Here is a 22,935-nt window from a genome sequence, read left to right as displayed (position 1 = left end):
CAAGCTAAAGACATGAAATCTCACCGAAATTAGTCGCAATCTGGAAGTGGTAGGTGTTGCAAGCTAAATAACCCCACTAGAATGTCCATCATTACTAGAAACATACTAAAATCCCAAGATACTCTATTTAGACTGGGACATACATTGCACAGACTGGGTAATGGACCTCGAAGCTGTAATGTTCTGATAGGATGAACTGTTCTCTGTTCATCCTATCAGCATTCTTAGGATACACCAACTTTATGTCTCTGTTCAGTTTCCTATCAGGGATTATCAGCGAGGCACAGAGTTGTGCAAAAATAGTCCCAGTTCTTCTAGAGCCAAGATATACTACCTTAAGTGTTTCTCTACCAAACTCACTTACTTATATATATATATATATATATATATATATATATTAGAAGGGGGGGAGAAAAAAAAAAAAGAAGGGAATAAATAAGACTTGTCTGCAGTCATCACCAAAGATAAGACAAGAGTCCGTATCTGGTATCTTGATACCTTGATTTTGTATGTGTCAGAATCTCCTGCACATCTAGTTTCATGTACAGTTTTCTGTACGTGTCTAGTTTCAGTACATAAATGCTAAACAAGGAGGAAAAAACCTCTCTGTGTTACTTAGTCTTTGAGTTTTTTCTTGGAAAAGACCACATGCTGGAAAGACCACTCCAAATTTTCCTGAAGGCATTTTCGTATAGCTCACCACACTAAATGTTTATTACCAGTAGTTTAAGTTTACCTGTCAAAAGTTAATGAAAGCAATTTATTTATCTATCACTATTTGGTTATATAAGAAAGAAATATGAGTCATAAATAGGGAGACAGACAAAAGTAAGTTATTTTTTTAAAAAACCTTATGTTCACATTATTTTATCAGCATTGTGTTAGAGAAATTACTGTCTTATATTCAAATAAATGAAAAGGAATAGAAAATGAAAAAAGAGAATTGTCTGTGGTAGAGATTCAGACTTTAATAAGCAACAATATTGTACAATGGTTATTAATTTCCTTTAGAACCACATATGCCCTTTTCTCACACATAGATTATTCTTTGTATTTTTATTTTCATTACTTGTTGGTGCTTATTTACTCTGGGTGATTGGTTATTCAAGCATGTCAAGAATATACCATTTACAAGATTGGTCTCAGCACTACCGTGACTTTTCAAAAATATATTCTGTTTCTCTCATATGCCACAATTGAAACCTCAAGACATTTATTCACTTACTACTCTAACTACCTTGCCATCCCACTGTAGTTTCCACAAGAACAGCAAGTGCTGTGTTTCTCTAATTGGCACTTCCTTGCCAGCCCTCTGTCCCATTCATCATCTCTGCCTACAAATGGTCACCTTTGAAGGGCAGATCAGCTACAAGTCTCCAGAGAAGTCACAGATGAGACACACAAGGATTAAAAAAAAAAAAAAAAGAAAGAACCAGGGACACTGCTAAAGGAAAGGACAAAAAAAAAGACTAAGCAAACAAGTGAGCTAAGAAGCGATTAGAAGAACATGTCAGAACAGATTAATTTGAGGAGATGAAGCATAAGGCATAATATTAGGAATTTTTATGGAACAGCTAGACAGACAAGTAAACAAGGGAAAAAAACGAGAGAAAGGAGACGCGAATAAAATAAGCAAAGCCTTTCAAAGTATACCAGAATAGCCCTAGATTAAAACTAAAAGAAACTTGTCAAAAAAAGGAAGGATGATGTAAGTGATAAGCATAAAGAAGGAAGGACTTGGTAATAAAATACCAAATGAGGAATTTATGTAGGAATGTAAATTACTGGTTAAATGCATTGGCTGAAGTACACTTTATCCTGACAGACTAGAACATCACCTTCAAAATGTAATTGCAATGTCACTTGCAGTAAAGACCAAATAAATTATATGTCACTTTACTCAGAAGAGGCAAAGTTCAATTTGCCTACACTCCTGAGAAGCTTGCTCAGAGATACATTTACTTTCCTTTGTAAAGTAAGACCATTCAGCTAATGCTGAATCATATTTTAATAAATGTACTTAATATCCACTGGCTTAATTAGTTATATTTTTACACACAGATACCCTGAATGTTTATGGCCCATGAGCTTAGTTTTTTCTAACATTTATGGTCTGATTGCTGAAAATTAAATCATTTGCTTGAAAATTAAACACTGTGTGAACACTGGCTGAAATTTAGCCTTCTGGTCTCATGGGAGGTTATAAAGAATTTAAAAATATATAGTTAACACAAAGGTTAAAAAAGGTTAATAGTTCTTATGACTGAGCAGAGTGGATAGAAAGTAGGGACAGTTTAGTAGTGTGTTCAGATGTTAACTCATTTCAGCTGGAAATCTCTGAGGCCTCTCAGTGACTCTCTTACCTCTGTTTCTCAGATGAAAATAGTCTAGTGACATACTAAGGCATTAGTGTCTAATCAATTTGACATGAGTTGGAGAAAAAGTACAAAAAGCTATATTTAGTAAATCAAAAGTGATCTATACAAAAAGTATTACACAAAATAATCTTCTAAATAGATGCTGAAAATGAGTAATCAACCCTGAAAATAGCTGGCAAATTTCTTACTTTGAAACAGTCATTACACTAGTAATTGTACATATGCTGATATTTTACACAGGATTATAAAATTCAGAATATGTAGAAAACAAAATAAAGAAAGAAACAAAACTAAATCAGGTAATGTACGTCACTGTATGTCTGTGTTACTGACACACACAATACAGTTAATATTCGTTGAAATAAAATCTTAAAAACATGTTAAATTAAGTGTTTTATGGGGAATCTTTGAGAAAAACAGATTAAATTAAGTCATAAATCACAGCATTTTCAAAATTAACAAACAGAGGGATAGGGTTAGAAATCGCTCATTCTTGAATGAACACACAGAATCCAGGTTTAGCTTCTTGTTTGCCTGAACAGATGTGACTCTTTGCTTGTTCCTTACAAAAGGATATGCTAAAAACATTCCTGGGAGGAGCTGTCAATTTACTCCATATAAACAATTAAAAATTAATGGAAAGAGAAACAAAGTTGCATATTTATCTCCTGGGTAGATGCTCTAATCATCAGGCAATAAAAATATTTTCACTCTTGGGTCTTATAAGTATTTTAATAACTTCCCACATTGAGCAAAATGTCTGCAGAAAGATGTACTGAATAAAATCCAAGTCTAAAATCATTAGACTCTAACACTTAGGAACCTGCACTGTAAAATGAAAAAAAAAATAAAATTAAAGCTTCTAAGACACTGAATGCATCTTTCTCTCTCTTCCTTGTCAAAAGTTTGGCCCCTGAAATTTTGTGTAAAAGAAAGGTCATAGCATCCTTTCCAGCTCAAGACAATCACAAATAGCTAAAGAGTGGAAACACAAATTTCAAGCATAAAAATAATTGAAACAAACATCAGCTACAGAGAAAGCAATCTGAGAAAATACAAAGGAAAGGAAAAATCTTAGCTTCATTTTTTTCAGTTATCCTGCAGCAGACATTGTATTGATGATGGAAAAAGGTGAATTAGAAAATATTTCACTGGCTGCTCCATTTTCAGGTACTGTAGCAATAATATAGCCTGACTAGTTTTATCATGAAGAAATAGAGCGTTATTAAGATCAGGCCTCTGACATGACTACACCCTTGCAATCAATATAATTGGGTATCTTCTGGTGCCTCTCCAATGTTCACCAATACTGCATAAACAGTTACCCATCAGAAAGCTGGCCAAAGATCACAAAGGAGAGGAAACAGATATACCCTGCATCTCATCTTCCCCCAGAAGTGCACTGATCTCCAGTGAAGTAAAGGGGAAATAAAAACAAACATAACTGAGGAAATGGTAAACATGGAAGACAACTAACCTCTAAAGAAATGAGGAGAGGGGGTGTGCTTGGATTTTGTTTTTGTTTCTTAATTCCCTTATAAATAAGATTTTTTTTAATTTTTTTTTTTTTTTTACATGGCATCAATTTTAAGACATCCTGGCTAAGGTTAAGAATAGATTGGAAGAGAAAATGCCTCCAGAAAAGCTGGGTTAAAACTGACAAAAAGATTAGATCAACGATATTAACTATTATTTGAATTTTTTGGTTTTTATTCCTTTCTTTCTTCTCACCATATCAGTCAAGCAATACCTTACATTTTGAGAATGAAAACAAAAGCACGAGGAAAAAGTGGCATTTAAAAAAGGGAATTGCATTGCTTGGATGACACCATGGTTTATGCCTATTATAATCAGATGGGAAAGCCATGGCACTGGTAACTTTGATACCACATAGTCACAAATATTAAACAGTGCTGGCTTTTAAAATTATTTTAAGGGACTTTTTTTCCCTGATGGACTTTCTTCAAATCTTACAAAGACTATAACCATGCAAGTTGCTCTACACATGATTCACAATTTGGAGTTTTAAAACTTTTTGCTGTTTTTTCACTAGTACCACAGGAATTAAGTTTTTGTCTTTCTGTTCTACTGCACAGGAAAATTTGAAAAGTTATAAGATTAGAAGAAAAGGGTACATTTGCACTTTAATCACTTGTCTGGATTTGCTGCACATAAATCAGACAGTCAGACCCCATCAGCATACCAGAAATTATACTCATAGACTTTCACTGACAGTACTTAACAATCTTATACATTTTGTGTTTTATGTCACAGAAATTTATGAAATCTCGTTTTAGAGGTCTATTTTTTTCATTTTCTTTTTAAAGTTTGGGGATAGAATAAAGGCAAGAAGAAGAAAAAAAGGAGCTTTAACTTTGTCATTTGTTGGAAAAAAAATATAGACACAGGCAATTTTAAAAAATTCTTAAATGAAAAATTACTGTAAAATATTTCTAGACAAAAGCAACCAAAACCAAGAAAAAAAATTATGCACTGAAAATGCCAGAAACACTTATTTTACTGTAAATATGCACTGAATTGATTCAGTCCAAGACAGGACTGCTTCATGTCTACATGCCAGCACAGACATCCACCCATCCTCAATAAAGCTTTCCTGACAAAACTACTTCACAGAACTGGCTAGCTTTCAGAAAATATATGATTACTTGAAATTCTGTTGTATAATTCTATGAATCCTGTATAATTTGTAATCACTCCCAGAGTACTGTAAGTAGGTGTTGGTGAGAGATTTAGTTGGTCGTCCTCTTATACAAATGCTGTAATTACTGGTTACTTGTGAAGGAGAGGAGGCAGGGATGGTCCCTAGGACAGGAAGTTGCCCTTCCTTGTTGGAGTAGAAGTTAGTTAAAAACTGAAATACAGAGTGTTGAACTGTTCCCTGTTTTAAAATCATATAATCTTACTGCATCTTTATAATGAGTACATATATATCTCATTTCTTAGTGCTTAAATTGAGCTTTTGTGGAATATTGTGTTCATATGCACACACCAAACCTTTTGTGTTTCACAAAATGTGATGTGATGCAAAATGTCATGTGATTGTAAAAAGCATTCTTAGTGCAATGACCTTTTTATATCATAACATTAATTAGAATTATTAAGTTGGTAGAAGAAAAGTAAAAAAACTAAGTCTGTTCCAAAGTAGGACAAACAAAAAAAAAATCCTATTACAAACTATCTTCATTATCTCTGAAAAGCTCATGAGTATCTACCACCATAACCTAATATTTCTGACTAGTTTCCCATAAAAGGAACACTGAGAAACAGACTTGACATCACAAGCTTGCAGAGAAGTATCATCTAATACACAATAATATTCAAGCTTAGCAGTACTGTATTAGTCACTTATTTGATCTCCTGTACAAAAACATAGAAATTCACCAATCTCTTTTTTTCATATTTCTGTGCATAAAATTCCTTACTGTCTTTAAATGAAATTAATTCCAATAACATTTCCCAAGGAGTGGTTGCTATTTTTTGTTGGTAAATTGTGCCTGTGGTTAGATAACTTCATCTTCAAAATTCATTGTAATTCAATTTTCCTTATGATTCTCTTTTTCTTAGAAAGATTTAAAAATTAAACAACTAATGACAAAAAAGGAATAATCATTACCAACACTGATACATTTAATATAAAAATACAGTAAATATGGTGAGTTCCATAAAAAATGAAATGTTTTGTGTGTTCTTTATGCAGTTATTTTCATTATATTATTGATCAGAATCTACCATGTATCAATAATAGAATAGATACATATATCTATAATATGATATACCATATATCTTCAGCAGCTCATGTTTCTTCATAAAGAAGCACCTCCATGTTTTTTATATTTCATGGGAAGAAAAAGTCACATTATTGCATATAATTTTTACAGCACAACTATTTTGAAACCGCTATTTAAAAAGCCATTAACCCAGACCAGTGAGTACAAATAACACCTGTCGGAAAAGATACGGCAGTCTACATTTTTCCGCCAGTACACTGAAATTACTCTGCCTGGCAGATAGCTTCTGAGACAGATCACATCTCCCATTGAGAAAAAGGCACCTGCTTTTTTTTGCAAGCACATTCTTTAAACACCTCCACCATTTCCACAATCTGCTGGCGTCTGTAGCTAGATAGGGATTAAAATCTGCCTGGCAGTCACTCATATTTATTCCACCGAGGAGTGGTAAAGTCAAATGGTGCACCACTGCCAAGGCTTGAGTGGCACTGCTTCCACGCAGCCAGCTTCCCCAGGGGTTGATTGCTACCACAGGAGCAGAGAATCTCACTGCTAATCTCCTCTAACTGTTGTTGACCTGTCTCTGCCTTCCACTCCCAAGTACACAATAAATCAAGCGCATTTTACATGAAAAATGAAGTAATTACTCAGTGAATCCAATGGCTAATTGTGCACAGAAGCCTCTGGGAGACATGGGACAAATCCATGTCAGATTTCGAAAGGCAGAGAAAAAGTAAACTAAGTTAATAACTCCTTAGATACTGACAGACTGAAAGGGATTGAAATGCACCATTTCTTCAAAGAAACCAATACCCTGCTTAAGAGAAATGGAAAACTCTAGCTATATAGTTTAACTTTACAGCAACAGCAGAAGTGACTTAGAGGAAACATTGCACCAAAAGCAAACAGTTCCTGGAGAAAAAATGTCATGGGGTTGCAGCTTTTTATATCAAATATCATTATTACACATTATTTCAAGTAACCTTCTCTTTTTTAACATCCTCCTTTCTTTCTACCTACTCTGCAACTGTGTACTTCTGAGTTCCATAATTCCTCATTCAATTTAATTCAGTTCACTTGCTTCCTCTCCCCAGCTTCTCTCTCGATTGCTCCATATCCAGGGAAACCTTCCCGAAACTCCTATTACAAATGCAGCACTCTGACTGCTTAAATGCCATGTACCTGATCTTGCTGGCTTTTTCAGCTACATTGCGGAGGAAGAGGAGAAAAGGGAGTGGGACAGGGATGAAGCATGTGAAAGATAAATTCCCTTGCTCCCTTTTGAGTTCCTAGACAGTTTTTGCTCAAAGCAGATCACAGCAGGTGTGATTAGTTTCACCCTTGCAGATCTGACCTGAATGAAGCATTTTTTTGATGTATTTAAGCAGAGCATCTCATCATCTGGACAGCAATAGGAACTGTAAAAGATGAAAACATGCTCAGTGACTTTTTTTTAGAGGTAACAGTAGTGAACTTCTGGTAAGTATCTACTGAACATATGTGCTTTTTCAACTTGGCTAAATTTGCTTGGATTGTCACAGGATAGCAAAAGAAACATTCATGACACAAATGTCACTCCTCTGCCAAGTTTCAAGGTCACTTACAACTTAGCTTTAAAAAGCAACACATTTTTCTGCAGCCTAGCTGCTGTAAACAGCTGAACCATTTTGGTGGACTTTTTTCAAGTCATAGTCCTGACACAACTAGCCAGAATGGAAAATTTCAGCCTAAATAGTTACAGAACCTGCTAAGCCTAAAATGGTTAATGTGAGAGGTTATTTCCTAGATGCTCCCATAGCAGTTACCTTCATCTTATATAGCTACAAGGCTTTTTGGGGTCTTACCACAGTTCAAGACACCATCAGCAGGATACACCTGATCAACTGATGCATTCTTTTTAGTACGGGGGAAAAAGTGGAAAAAAATGTTCAAAATCAAAAAACTTTTCAGTCTGTTCTTTAAAAATATAACATTAAAAATTTGCAGTGACACTTGGAAATTAAATTTGGATGTCTGTGCTTCTCTTCTCTTTATTGGTAAGACTTCTCAGTGGGGGCTACAAGCCTAGTTATATTAGGGGATAATACCATGAGAGAGAAAAAGGGGAACAGAAATCTCTTACCTACAGCTTTTTAGATACCAGAAATTAAGCATGCTTAGACTCAAAAGGTATATATTAAATATTTTAATTCAGCAGCAGAACTTCAAGATTTGTTAAATGTAAAGGAGACAAGAGACATTTGCTGAAGAGTTAAAACATTTTAATACAGAGAAATATTTAAAAACAAAGAGCAAAAAGCTCTTGGGCATTGGGAGATCTGAGGTAATTGGATTTGATCAGATAAAGAGGAAGGCAATTATTTACATAACAACAAAAAAATCCATAGAGAAAAAATAATCTTCCTTTCACGATATCTTAGAAACAATCGGACATCAAACATTACTTTCATGCAGCCATGTTTTATTGTCTCCTTAGGCTTAATCAGCATGCACGGATGAGCTGGATATACACAAAAATTAAAACTTCAATCATGCTATCTATGTTTCCTTAAGTTCTCTTCAGAAAGTTTAACTTTGTTAGCATAAAATTCTTCCTTACATAAAGCAAAACCAATTTCCTTTTTTTTTTTTTAAACACCGCAAAAGACACATGTCACGTGTTGACACATAATGGATGATGCAGGTACTATTATAGTTGTTGTAGCAATGATGTTAAACTTGGAAAATTTGCACCAGTCTGTACAAGGTGAATAGACAGACGGACACATTCAGTGGATATTATGCCACATACAAGTGTGCTAGAAAGGAGATTACTCCTTCCTCTTACCTCTTTTTAACAACTACTTTCTCAACAGAGCTCAAATTCAGTTCATTTGGCCTTTCAAACCAAAATTTCTGGCATAATTTCAGAACACCTGAATGTCACTGTCTGCACCTCAAACCTGAGACGACAGGAAAGACAGGAGTAACCTACTCTGATGCATTCATATGCCTCTTGGGTAGGAGGAAAAATTATTGTTTACTCTCGTGCTAATTGGTTAGACAGAGGAAGGATACTCAAAGAAGAAGGCAAATGAGTTTTCTCTTGGCTTTGTCCTGACATGACTGGCACTTCAGTGAGCCTGACTACATGTATACAAGCCAGAAACACAGAAACAATACAGGAAGTCAATGTGGCAATATATTAATGTCACCAAATGACTGTGAGTGTGTAGGGGGGGATTGCTCATATTTCCAAATTGTGCTGAAGAATTTTAATGCTGTGCAAAACAGCTCTTCTTTAAGCCCAAATACTTAAATTTAAAATTTTTGAGAATGAGTATTTATTCTTAATTATATTAGAGATGGACATCTACACAATTACACATATTTACAGAAAGCCCAGCAATGTTGCATTGTTTTAAACATATCTTTGTATTTGCATATATAAATCATTTTTCTGAGAAAATATGTTGCTACCAAAGAAATTAAAATGAATGCAGTAAATATACTAGCTTCTAAAATACCACCCCATGTACAGAGAAAATGCACAATTTATAATAAGATAAAGACACTAAAAAATGTGTCTATTTTCAGAAAAGTGTATGTATTCTAAACTGTATCAAGTGTCCTTTAAGTACAAATTTTTTTACATTACCTTTTTGTTAAATTTATAAATATTTTCTACCTTTTCTCAAAAATAACTCCAAAAAAGGATGTTGCATGTTTTATGTAGTAAAATGGTGTCATCTCAGCGTTGTTTTCTTGCACTGTAATGCAAAAGAATTTGTACTGGAGAGAAAGTATCAAACACCTTTACTGAAATATTTGAGATATAATCACTGTTTAATTTGCACCATTTGTATAATCATTGTGGAAAATGATTTTCAGAAAAGGTTTTTGTTTTCTCCTCACTCACCTTCAGTAGTTCCACACTGTGTTTCTAAAGAAAACACTGATTGTCTTTTTAATGTCACCTTTGTTTCCTAAATATTTATTATTATACCAATAATCTTTTTTAAACTGTGTAAAACACAACCTTAAATCACTACAGGGAAAAACATACTGTTACATATTGAACCAAACATTAAACCTCTAAACCACTTGCAACTCAGTTTTTGGGTTATCCCTGTTACAATGCTATGCAGTGATAAGACAGTGAGTTTGATGATAAAGTGCTGAATCTGACACACTAAAGATAAATCAGAATTACTGATAGAAAGCTGCTCTACTTCTGCTGCACTGCATGGGAAGGTGGGTTCATTTCCATCTCCCTGTCAGGCACCTGAAAACAACAGGCCTTATGCCTTCTAAATCTCAATGGGTTACCTTCATAAGCTCTTTAAAAGTTATATATGGAAGCTCAAGTAAGCCGATTAGCAATGGTTGTTTGCAATCGGACATCAGCAAAGTACATAATAATACTGCAACATAACTGAGAATACAGAATGAGGCTGGTACCACTTGGAAGATATAGCAATGCTATTTAAGACATAGAAGGATCACATAAAACTCAGAAAGCAGCCAATGTGCATTTTTAATGCTATCTCTTCCATCCTGAAACAGCCATTCAAAATTTCCTGATTTTGAAGAGGGCACCTTTGCTGACACTACTCAACCTAAAAAATCTTCACTGTACATCACTCTCTAGTATTTACTCTTTATCAAATTTTGACTTTTTGAAGTTCGACAGCAATGATTGATAGCAATTAGTTATGTCTATTAGGTATATTTCATTGAAAAACACTTTGAATGCCTAGCACTAACCAAGGTACTTTTTTTTTTTTTTTTTTTTTTTTTTTTTTTTTTTTTTTTTTTGTACTGGATTAATGCAGCATTTAAAACTCACACTAGCATTTTGTGCTGGAACATGCCCTCAACTAATAGTTATACTGTGACAATAGTTTAGTTGTTATAGCGCAGAATCATCACAGAACCATGGAATTGTTTGCGTTGGAGGGAACTTCAAAGGTCGCCTAGTTCCAGTGCCCCCTGCCATGGGTAAGGACACCCTCCACTAGACCAGGCTGCTCAATGTCCCACCCACATCTCCCATCCGTGCAAATCCACAGCTTTGCTGTACAACCTGTTCCAGTGTTTCACCACCTTCACAGTAAAGAATTTCTTTCTTATAGCTGATCTGAGTCTAATCTTTTTCAGTTAAAAGACATTGCCCCTTGTTCTATCATCACATGCTCTTGTCGAGAGTCCCTCTCCAGCTTTCTTATAGGCCCCTCTTAGGTACTAGAAGACTGCAATAAGGTCTTCCTGGAGTGCTCTATTCTCCAGGCTAAGCTACCCCAACTCTCTCAGCCTGTCCTCACAGCAAAAGTATTTTAGCCCTTTGATCATCTTTTTGGCCACCCTCTGGACTCACTACAAGAAATCAAGGTCTTTCTTATGCTGGGGGCCCCAGAACTGGATGCAGCACTTCTGGTGGAGTCTCACAAGAGTGGATTACAGGGGCAGAATCACTTCCCTCGACATGCTAGCTACACTTCTTTTGATTTAATAAGGTCGGCTTTCTGGGCTGCAAGCTCATACTCACAGATGGTGTCAACCTTTTCATCCTCCAACATCCCCAAGTCTCTCTTCTCAGGAGTGCTCTCAATCCCTTCTCCATCCAGACTGTATTTGTGCTTCAAATTGCCCTGACTCACAAACCTTGTATTTGCCATAGTTGAACTTCATAAGCAGTTAAACAAATGTTGAACAAAATATTGATGCCTAAAAACATTCTGAAAATATTTTAGCCTGTCTTTCAATGTTTGAAATTGTATCTGTCATGTTTGCCCATTTGTCAGTCCTGAAAAACAGTGAAAATTGAGAGCACAAAAGAAAAAAGAGTTGATTAAAGTAAAAAATAAGGCAGAATAGCATATATGTTAGCTGAAGTTCTGTGTGATTCTCCTCTGAGATCAGACAACCTTTTGATTTAATTTTTCCTGACAGTTCAGTATAATATAATAATAGACAGAATGTCCTTGGTTATCACTTTTTTTTCCTCTCACTGTTGTCCTTGTCTACTGCAGATGCTCAGCCTGAACCAAACCACTTTTTAGACAAAGCAAATAAGCCAGAGAGTGTTTTACCCACAATTTTAGGTGAAAGTAGTATGAAGGGCCCATCTGTGATTTTTATTGCAATTGTACGTATTGATTACCTTCCCTTTCATCATTATACAACATTGTGGAAGGGGAACTAAGACATACGGTGCCTGCCAATCATTTGATGACCATGCATGCCAATTTCTAGATTTCCTCACTCTGTACATCAGAAATGCTCAAGGGTATGTTCAGAAATGCCCATAGCCCGAGTTCCTTAAAATCCTGAGCATGTTAGCATGTTTCTGTAGTTGTTCTGATCAAGGACAACCACAGAAGAGCCCAGGCTGAACAGCAATTCCAAAGGATTTCAGAGGTTCTTTCAGACTTTGCCACAGCTGTATTGCAGGAAACAATGGTCAGAAATAGTGGATGCCCATTATGAAGTAAAGTTAAGGACATAAAGCCCTCTCTTCACCCTGTAACCTACATGGCCAGACACTGGCATAGTCACTCAGAGGTAAAAAGGAATCTAACCTTAGCATGGGGTTGATGAGACTTAACATTAGGGGAGTAAATGTTGGGAGATTTATGACAAGTAAATGCTAACACTCAGATCCTAAAAGATGCTTTCATGACATACAGAGTAAGGCATGATATTTGGGGTGCATTAGGTCAACATATACAACATATTTGTACAATTGAAACTACTTCCAATGTTACAGCAGCAAACATTGGTCACTCTTTCTTAGCATATTCATATATACCTGGATATGAAAAACAAATATTTGTTAAATGATTTCTATCTTGAAACCCAATTTCAAAAGAAGAAACTGAGATAGATTTTTGGCTGTATATTTGAACATTGTAATCATAATGTTACAATTGGTAACGTTTAACCCACAAAAGTTAGTCCATATACAGTGCTAAATATTGCCCAGAAACCTCACTAAAAGAATAAAAATTATAAGCATATTTTGAATGCCATATGTATGAGGCTGTCACTCTATCTTTAAAACAATAATATCTTTATATTTCAACTTTCAACAAAGATACTACAAAAATTTACTTTTTAAATAATAATGATTCTTATCTTTTCATCTGTAAATCTCTATAGTTTTGTTAGGACAGTCATTTTTACCCGAAAAAACAAGACGATGAGTGATATCTCTTTCCCATAATGAAGATGGGAAAAACACCTAATTTGACATGACCCAAAATCTAGTCACCCTGTTTCCTTTTCATTATTTGAATGTTCATATTAGAGAGACAGATGGTAAGGCAATACAGGGGAAAAGGTAGATGAACCATTTTGATTAAGCAGAAAGTGGCTACAATCTCTATAAGAATATTCAATTATTCTTTTGCAGTTACTGTTCTACAACCTACTAAAAATATTTCGAGGCGTCCAAGCATATTCTAATTTCTCATACTGGGAATTTAACTTCTCCCTGGAAAGGCTGAGTATCCTACTCTTCATAGTTCACATGCCTCATTACTTGCCATTTCTTCATTGTAATGATTTCAGAGGTTTTTAAGGGACAACAGAGGTAATCTAGCTTTGAAAAGAGATAGGGATGGATGGAAAATACTTGCCCTTCCCTTTTGTACACGTAAGGTGTATGAGAAATGTTTTGAGAATGAGATATTGATCGGCTGCAATTTTAGCCACGAATAGAAATGTCTCAAGAATATACATTGAATATGTTTTTAAATAGCATGATATCCTACTTAAGTCACAAATCCCTGTGAGACTGCTGATTTTTAAACTGATTCCTTCATTTTTTTAATCCCATTAACTAATATTTCTACCAGACAGTTAGACGTACTGGAATGTTCATAGTAAATATAGTGATAAACCAAAGAATGCATAAAACTACCTCTGTAAATTGTGCTGAAAAAAAATTTATTTTATTTAAACCAATGATAACTACTACAGAAGGTCAGGCAGCTGAGATCTGCCTAAGCTCTGATTGCAAATACGTTTCTGTGGCACTGAAAGGTAAGTGCAAGTTGGAAATGATTCAGAGTCCTTTTAAATCTATGACTACAATTTGCATATCCAAAGAACAGTCTAATTATATTCTGTTTCCTACCCAATTCTGTACACTCCCACTAAATCTTGAAAATGCGGATACATACAAACAGAATCTCTATAATAGGTGATGGATGACCGCCTACCGGAGAGGCAAATCCCTGCTTTAGCTCTTAGTGCAAAAGGATAGCTTTGCACTGCTTACAAATATTGTCCTGTGCCTTTCTGGTCCCATCTGGCTTCTAGCACTGTAAGATAGTCACCCATCCATATATTCCACACAGCCAGTTTTCTTTCACTTCAACAGCAACTGCATTAGTCTTGTGTCTTTTAAATTATGATAAAAACAGTTAATTAACTACATAGACACTAAACAGACCAATACAGCCAAAGCCCGACCTGTTACCACTGCCAATAAACTATTTCAGTTCAAGTATCCAACTGCTACCCTTTGGATGGAGAATCACTGTGATGTTATCTTTAATTTATCTCACTCTTTGCATTTATCTAAAATGTGATAAATAATGAAAACAAAAGGGATTGAAGTTGCTAAAATGATGTTCTTGAAAAGTGCTTAGACTGAACCTTATTAGGATCTTGTCCTCAGACATCCTAAAAGCTTTTCTTCTCATTTTGGTTTCTAGAGGCAAAGCATAAGCATGGCTTATTTGTGTTATAAAATTAAGTGTAATAAGTCTACTAGATAGTAGTCTAGAAATAAAATAGATTTTGAAAATCAAATTATTTTAACGTGATATGTTAAAACATTATTAACTTGTTAAAACATTCTTAACATGATATTTTATTGAATGAACCAGTCCTTCAACCTGGACATAAAAGAGGCAGATAAGCATTTTTCTTCTACAATAGTCTACAATTTATTTTTTTTTCCCTTTGTTCAAGTGTTTAAAAATAAATATATTTTTACTATATATATTTATATGGGCACTCACACAGTGAATTGGCAGTAGCATTTGAGGTTTCTCATGCTTCTTGAATACAAATGAAGGAAAGTAAAGGCTTTTATTTTCTTCATGAGTACTGTACACATACATTAAAAAGCTTTCAATCAGTGAAGTAGAGCATCCCGAAAGATAAACTGTATGAAATCCTATGATGTAAGGATATAGTGGTCTTTATGTATAAATATATATATAGGCCATGTGTGAGACAGTGTAATGTAGAGTAACCATAGCAACAATACAGTATGTTGAGTAAGTCAGCTTAAAGATTGTCGAGTGCATTAGATATGCAGGGTATAGAGGGTTTTTTATGCTCTTGTTGGATCAGGCCCATACTAATGCTTTATATTAGTCATCTCTATCATACATAAAAAGTCCCTAAACCTTCCCAAATTAAGCAAGAATCACTTCAGGCTCAAAAAAAATTATTTCATACTTTAACACAGTTAGGAAAATGTTTTGTTTGTAAAAATGCTTTGAAGATAAGTGCTAAGCAGAGCTTTTTATCTGCACAAGCACTAAAATAGAGTGCAGGCCTGCACATAGTTATATCAGAGAAAATTGAGAATGATTTTGTGCAAAAGTGTATGTTTAAAGTAACCTATAGAACTTAATTTAATTCCTGGCATTTGATCACATGGGATTCTATATCTGAACGTCTGCATGGAAATCAAGCCAATAATTGTCTCTTCATGAGACTACAACTGTTAGATTTTTTTTATTTATTTATATGGTTATTTATGTATTTTGAATGACCAGTATATTACATCAACAGAGGATTATATATTTTCTTGGTTACAATTAAGTAAACAGATAGTTAATTCAGACTTTGGGCACCCCATAATTTATCATTAAGATTTTGATTTTCATTCTATTTACACAAAGAAAATAAAACATTTTTTAATATAAATATCTAGGTAGAAGATAAATATTCACTAAACTAACTACTTTAAGGGAGAGTCCTAAGTTTTCCACTAAATCCAAAGAAAATCTCTTTGAGGTCTTTGAAAGTTTTTTGTATGAAGGATCTGATCTTCCATTAGCTTCAGTATTTTTTCAGCTGTCATATTTTATCATCTCAAATTTAATTGTGATGAAGTCCAGCCTTCCTGTGTCCCTTAAAAACACTGTTGGGTGAAAATAATCAGTTTTATGTGTTTTCCTTTCAGTTCTGTCCTCCAGTTAGCTGTAGGCAGTGTTGTGGAACAGCAGCAGACAGAGCACTGTTTCTGAGATGGCAGCACACACTGATTCCAGGGTGCCTCTATGCATGTACAAAGGTAATCTGTTTTCAGGGTTATTGAAATGCACTACAAATTTAAGGCAGCTTTTTTGTAAGGAGTGACAAAAGATATAGTAATTAAAACACAGAATATATTTTTCTTTTTGTTGTGGTTTCATAAGAGATGCTCAGAACCTTGTTTTCCTGTCCTTTCTCATGGTGCCTTCTCTCCCTATGACTTCCATAGGCCAGCTGTTTCAAATCGTGGGATTTTTTACTAAACCATGCCTATAATAAAAACTTTCAAATAAAAGATGGACCAGGTATGTCAAAAGCCTGTAACTAAATTCAGGTTTCCTGTTAGGAAGCCTTCATGCTCTGTTAGCCGCTAGAAGGTATACGTGATGACTGAGAAAGCAACCTCTGACCCACTGGCTTTTTCATGCTCTAACTAGTAAGTAGGAAACAACAGGGGTTGAGAGGAGCTCTATGAAACAGTGCTCGTCAGAGCGAGACAAATTGGAAAATGGGCTCTTCTGTATTCTGTAATGACAAGAATATTTAATAGGCTGTGTAGGGGGTACATTAAAAAAAGATGTTAGCTAGCCTGAAAGTACACTCCTGGGGTGAAGTCCTAGTCCCTCTTGAAGTCAATTGCAAAAAGTTCCATCAGATTGAATGGGGCCATAATTTCACTCCTGGAGTATACCCAAGTGAAAATGTCGATTTAATTCTACAATAGATAGGAACTCCAATGCACACTTTTTGATTCTACATGAAACACTAAAAATACCTGTTTAGGTGAAATGGCTTATGTCATTAGAGCTCCTGAGGCTTGAAATAAACCAAACCAATTTAATTTTGACTTTCTACATCACCTCTCTCCAAATGAGAGTCTACCTTTAGATGCAGTGTGCTGAATTATGTCAGTTGCACTTTTTTATCCCACAATTCCACAGGGTGTAGAGGGCTATAAAGTGGATTATTGAAAATTGGCTTGCAAGAGTGCAAAATAAAATTTATCTAAGTCAGCTTTTCCTCACTCTTGGCTCGTAACTCTAACACTAGTAATTTTGCTCCCACTGACATTTATAAGAATTGTGACCACAGAAAGACTGGAAGGGTAAAGAAATGATCTAAAGGGTGGGACATAAAGCTAGGATTTGTGTTTAAGCCCTTTCTCTTTCAGGAATGTCTTGGAAAAGTCTCTCTGAACTCAATTTTTAAAGGTGTTAGGCTTCAAGAAACACTGATGGGCACAAGAATAGATTTAAAAAAAATAATTTAGGGTATCTAATTTTTTTTTCCAATTGTATGCTGACTATACAGAATGGGGAAAAAGGTTTCTAAAAGAAATAGCAATGACAGAACTTTAATACCTTACACATGCCACACACACACTGAAAAATATTTCTGTATAAATAATTCATTAACACCTTAACAGTCAGAAGAGAAAGAAAATCCTAAACAGGTCCATTATTAGGATATTTTTCCTTAGAGTGAGCAGTATCTTATTAATCAATATTAATTAGTTAGTTTTCACACAATATATGCATATGTAGATATAAAATACACACAAATGTTGGGTGGTGAAGTAACAAAGTATGAATAAAAGTAGCAAACTTAGTCTGAAAATTATTTTGTTTTCACATGCAACATTAATTACTATTTGGATTAGACCGATGTACCACTTATCACTCCAAAGCAGTGTACCGGGAAAGGAGGAATGGAAGAAATCTTAGTGTAATTATTATTCTTTCTAAGTGATTCAGTATGCTTTACATGTCTGTTTTCTTTAATCTACTAGTGTAAAATTCCTTTTTTCACAAACTGCTGAAGAGTTCATTTCATTAATCCTTTAGGAAGAGTTTCTGTCAGATGCTTTAACTAATGGCTCTTAGCCCCCGGATGAGTTAGAAAGGAAAATATTACTTGGATCAATAATTAAACACTTGAGTTTTGGGGTTACTTTTTAAAAGGGAATTATATACTCTTATTCTTGTCAACCTTGCTTGGCATTGACTAGTGACTTAAAAATACTCTTACAGGACAAATTTTTTATTTACCACTGGCCATTTCCTTTAAGCTTAAATGTCCTAAACATTCTGCTTTGGAGAACACACCTTCAAAGTGCTCTTTAATCACCACTATGTTAACAGCTGTCAGAAACCAGCCTTTTCCATGAATGTTTAACATTGGGATGCCTGCTTCTTTCTAAAGTTTGCACTAAACACAGGTAAGTAAACAATCACAGTCCAGACAAATATTATGAATCTATGAATAAAAGCCATAAAGAACACATTGAAACAGTTTATCTTTTTAATTTTCTTAATACGAAAAAGATCACATCTTAATTCTGGTCTGCAAATGAGTCCATCAATTATGGATCCTGAACACTATTTAAAATTTACTACTTTAAGATAGATTTTAATGTTCTTACTCCTACTGTGAAGCACTTCACTGTGAAGCAGTCTCATTACAGGTTTTAAGAGGTCTATTTATTAAGTAGTTTTTCAATATTAGTCAAGATTTAACTATTAAGTATTTATTCATGTAGTCTTAATTAGGTATTTTAAGTAAGGAACATGTACACTAGCTTTTTACTTGTGATATGCAGTACATTTTTGAAGAGAATATCTTGAATTTCTCATTTACTGCTCTTTGGCTCACAGCACAGAGAATCACTAGAGCACACAGAGTTTTTCTTGGATCAAATTAAGACACCAGTAATGGGTACTCAGTCCACATAATCAAACCAGAACTACTCTCAAGAGCACAAATACACATCCCAAAACATGCTCAGTGAGGACACAGAGTCCTCAACACCACCTGTTTCATCCTATGCATCTGCTTCTACAGGGCCATTTCACTTATTACCACAGACATACTCCCAATGCACTGTAACCAATAACAGGCATTTAATCTAAAATGTGAAGATAAAACCAGTCCAGAAGAAAATGTACAGAATATGAACACTGTGCCCTTTGAGAACTTATTTGCATTGACCCTTATAAGTTAGAACATAAAAATATGAGCCTAAGATCTTCACATGCTTAAGGGAAATAGGGTGATGATTGAGTGGTGGTAAGTCAGTGATATAAGGAAAACACAGCTGATTAGTTTTTGTGACTATGTTACTACTTTCTCTTTGATACCTGTGTGGCTAATATTACGTCTTAAGAGTAATAGTGTAAAATAATGTAGAGAAACTGCTAAAGCAAGACCTCAGGCTGGACAGTTCTGAGGTGCTCTGGCATAATATGTTCCAGGCTACCATCAGGAGCCATAAAACCATAGGCATTTCCCAATTATCATTTCAGGACTTATAAACACTCGCTCTCTCATTATAATTTTAACAGACTGCTTTTCTGTTTCTATCTCTCAATGGCCAACCAGTGAGCTGCTGCTCACTGCTAAGTTTTAATAACTCACTTAACGTTTATCTCAATCAACAGCTGATTCAGCTGCTGGCCTAAGTGATAGGGTAGAAAGCTTGTGTGGTGAAGGAAGGTGAGAAGAACAGAAAAAAAGAAAAAAAAGTCAGAGAAAAGTAAGACTGATTTGCTTCTCAGAGAAAGAAGCAGTGTTTTTAAAGTGTTCCTGTCCTTACTTAATATATTGTTCTTATTCCCATCATTCATTCTTACTGTTTATTTATGTCACAGTACACTGTAAAAATAAATAACATTGCTATATTTTTATTCTGGCTTATTTTCAGGTCTTCAGGATTTTCTTGTCTTCGAATGTTTATTTGGTTGGGGTTTTTTCCCACCACCTGTTGTGACAAAACTGCAAGAGAGAGGTAAGTCACTGCAGGAGCAAATTGAATCTAAATTCTATTGTGCAGCTATGTTCTATGCAGGAATACAGATAGAGGAATAATGTTTGAGGAACAAGAGTCTCTGTCACAAAAAAAGAAAAAAATATTATTTCATAATATTAGCTAAAATAAGGAACTCAGCTTTTCTCTGCCATTGAAGTAAATCTGAGTTCTATATAATTAGTCAGTTCTCAGTGGCACTCCATATATCTAATACAAGTATTATTTATACTTTAGTCTTAAGAAAAGTAAGTATTCACTTAAGGTGATTAGAAAACCATGTGGGCTTGAGAGAGCAAGGAAAGGATAAATTAAAAATAACTGAGATTTCAGAAATAAAGGGAAATGTACACTGTTAATATTGTTAGACACATTTCTTTTTTCCCTACATGTCTCATTACTACAAATATAGCAAGGAGATGCTTTGACCTTGCTTTCATAGATGTGTAAATATACTTTATATTTAGTATTAGATATTAGACAGGTATTTAGACAATTTGTTTTGAGGAAAGACACATAATCTCAGTGGAAGAGTAACATATCAACCATCATTTTCTTCCTGATGATAGGAGAAAGAATTATCAACTCTTTGTTTTTAAAAAGAAAAAAAAAAAAAGAAGTGCATTAACAAAGATCAATAAAGCAACTCATACTTCTAATTCAGTCATTGTGACACTTTTATTTTAGACAGGCATCCCAACAGTTATTGCAGTTATGACTATTATTCATGTCTGGCTCCCACATGCAGCCAAGGACAGGAAATAGGCCATGGCTTAATATTTGTCTAAAATCTGAACCCTAATTCACCAACTGAACATTTTAATTCCAGACTATAGATGTAATGTCTTGACAATGACTCAGCTTCCCAGGTTACAGGCAGCAGCAGCCAGAAATCTGCTTATAGCTACCTCAATTTGTAATTGCTGCTTCATAGCTGAGTCCATAGCCCAAGTGTCTGAGTATTCCTGCTTTGCTTCATGCATTGGAGATGGCAACTAAAAGTATGAATTCCCAGCTGAACCTGATGCCCAGCTGCACTTCCTAGATAATGCATGCACCCATCTAGGTGAGATACAGGATCAAGTGTGAACCAGCACTATTATCTGATCATAAACACTATACTAGTGCTGCTTTCATTCCAATTTGGAAAGAACCACATTGACTTTCTCAGGACACTTGGTCTTGTTCTTATGTAATGAAAGCTGTGTAGTAGAAAATTTTCACAATGGTGGTGGTAGTTTAATTTGCTACTTTCCAGTGAAAGGATCATCACCATACCTTGTCCATTTCACCATGCAATAACCATCATTTGGATACAGAAAATAAAATGGTAGCCCTCCCCAAACAAAGACTTAAGAGCAGAACCTTTACCAGTGCAAAACTTTAATCATACAACTTAATTTAGGTTCTTAAAAAAGACACACTCTATCACTTATCATTCTCGAATGTAATTAAACTTTCTAAGGCTGGTGCTGAGATGTGAGTAGTATAGGAGTTGATATAAAATGGAAAAGAATATGCACATTCATCAGTTCTTTACTTTGAAGCAATTGGGTGAATATTTTGGTGATGTTCAAACTGCTGAGCAAGCTAGTCAGTTCAGTGCCACCACCTCTCTCACTGCAAAAAAGACAATTATTTTGCAATTCTAAAAGGTCAGTTAATTTAAATTAAATACAACTAATTTGCAGGACATGACACACAGCAAATAAAATGTACCAAGAATCAACCTGAGGAATCAGAGAATCTCGGAATGGCTGGGCTTGGAAAGGACACCTTGAGATCCTAGCTGGATTAGATAACTAGTCCAATCTCCCTGCTCAAGCAGACTAACCTACATCAGGTTGCAGAGGATTGTGGCCAAGAGGGTTGCAAATATCTCCAGGGAAGGAAACTCTACAGTGTCACAGGGCAGGCAGTTCCAGTGCTCTGTCACCCTCAGATTAAAGAAGATTTTCCCTATATTTGAATGGAGCTTCCTGTGTTTAAGTTTGTGCTCATTTGTCCTTGTCCTGTTGCTGGGAAGAATTGAGAAGAATCTCGCCCCATAGCTTTAAAATATTGTACGTATTGATGAGATCATCATCAATGCATCTAAGTCTTGTCCAGCCTAAAGTTTCCCAGCTGTCTCAGTTTTACCTCATTAGAGTGAGGCCCAGTCCCTTAACTCTTTTTAGCCCTCCTCTGGACTTGCTGTAGTAGTTCCTTCTCTTTCTTGAACTGAGGAGCCCAGAATTCAACACACTACTCCAGATGTGCCTCACCAGGGCTGAACAGAAGGATAGGATGACCTCCCTTGATGTGCTGCCAGATTCTTCCTAATGCATCCCAGGATACCACTGGCCTTCCTTTCAAAGATCATTGAGAGTGGTTTAGCAATAACATCAGCCCTCTCCCTCAACACTCATGGGTGCATCTCATCAGGGCCAGTGGATGTGTGGGTGTCAAGTTTACCTAAGTGATCTCTAACCCAATCCTCCACAATCAAGAAAGTCTGTATTTCTCCAGACTTTGTCTCTTGCCTCCAGGAACTGGGATTCCTGAAGGCTGGTCTTAGCAGTAAAGACTGATGTAAAGAAGGCATTCAATAAGTCCACCTACCAACCAACTTCTCCAACTAACACAAAGCTGGTTTTGATTTGAATAAATCAATAAGATTATTACATAAAGCCAGCCTTTGCATACTTTTCTGAAATGAAAGAAAACTTACAGTAGATATACATCAGTCTGTTAGTGCCTTTTGTTA

The 22,935-nt window shown here is 35.2% G+C and overlaps 1 protein-coding gene and 1 long non-coding RNA gene across 5 annotated transcripts in view; one reads left to right on the top strand and one right to left on the bottom strand.

The window, feature by feature from the left end:
- Positions 1–22,935, bottom strand: part of PCDH9 (protocadherin 9) — a 673,415-nt gene that overhangs the window by 151,491 nt on the left and 498,989 nt on the right. The gene's annotated exons all lie outside the window — the stretch shown is intronic.
- LOC135293932 (uncharacterized) lies at positions 12,640–22,109 on the top strand. Its single transcript, XR_010356051.1, has 4 exons — positions 12,640–12,670; positions 16,317–16,427; positions 20,088–20,171; positions 21,881–22,109. It is a non-coding gene; the product is annotated as an uncharacterized LOC135293932 (long non-coding RNA).

Source organism: Passer domesticus, chromosome 2 (genome assembly GCF_036417665.1).
Source record: "Passer domesticus isolate bPasDom1 chromosome 2, bPasDom1.hap1, whole genome shotgun sequence".
Lineage (NCBI taxonomy): Eukaryota > Metazoa > Chordata > Aves > Passeriformes > Passeridae > Passer > Passer domesticus.
This window is presented reverse-complemented; position numbering and strand designations above follow the sequence as displayed.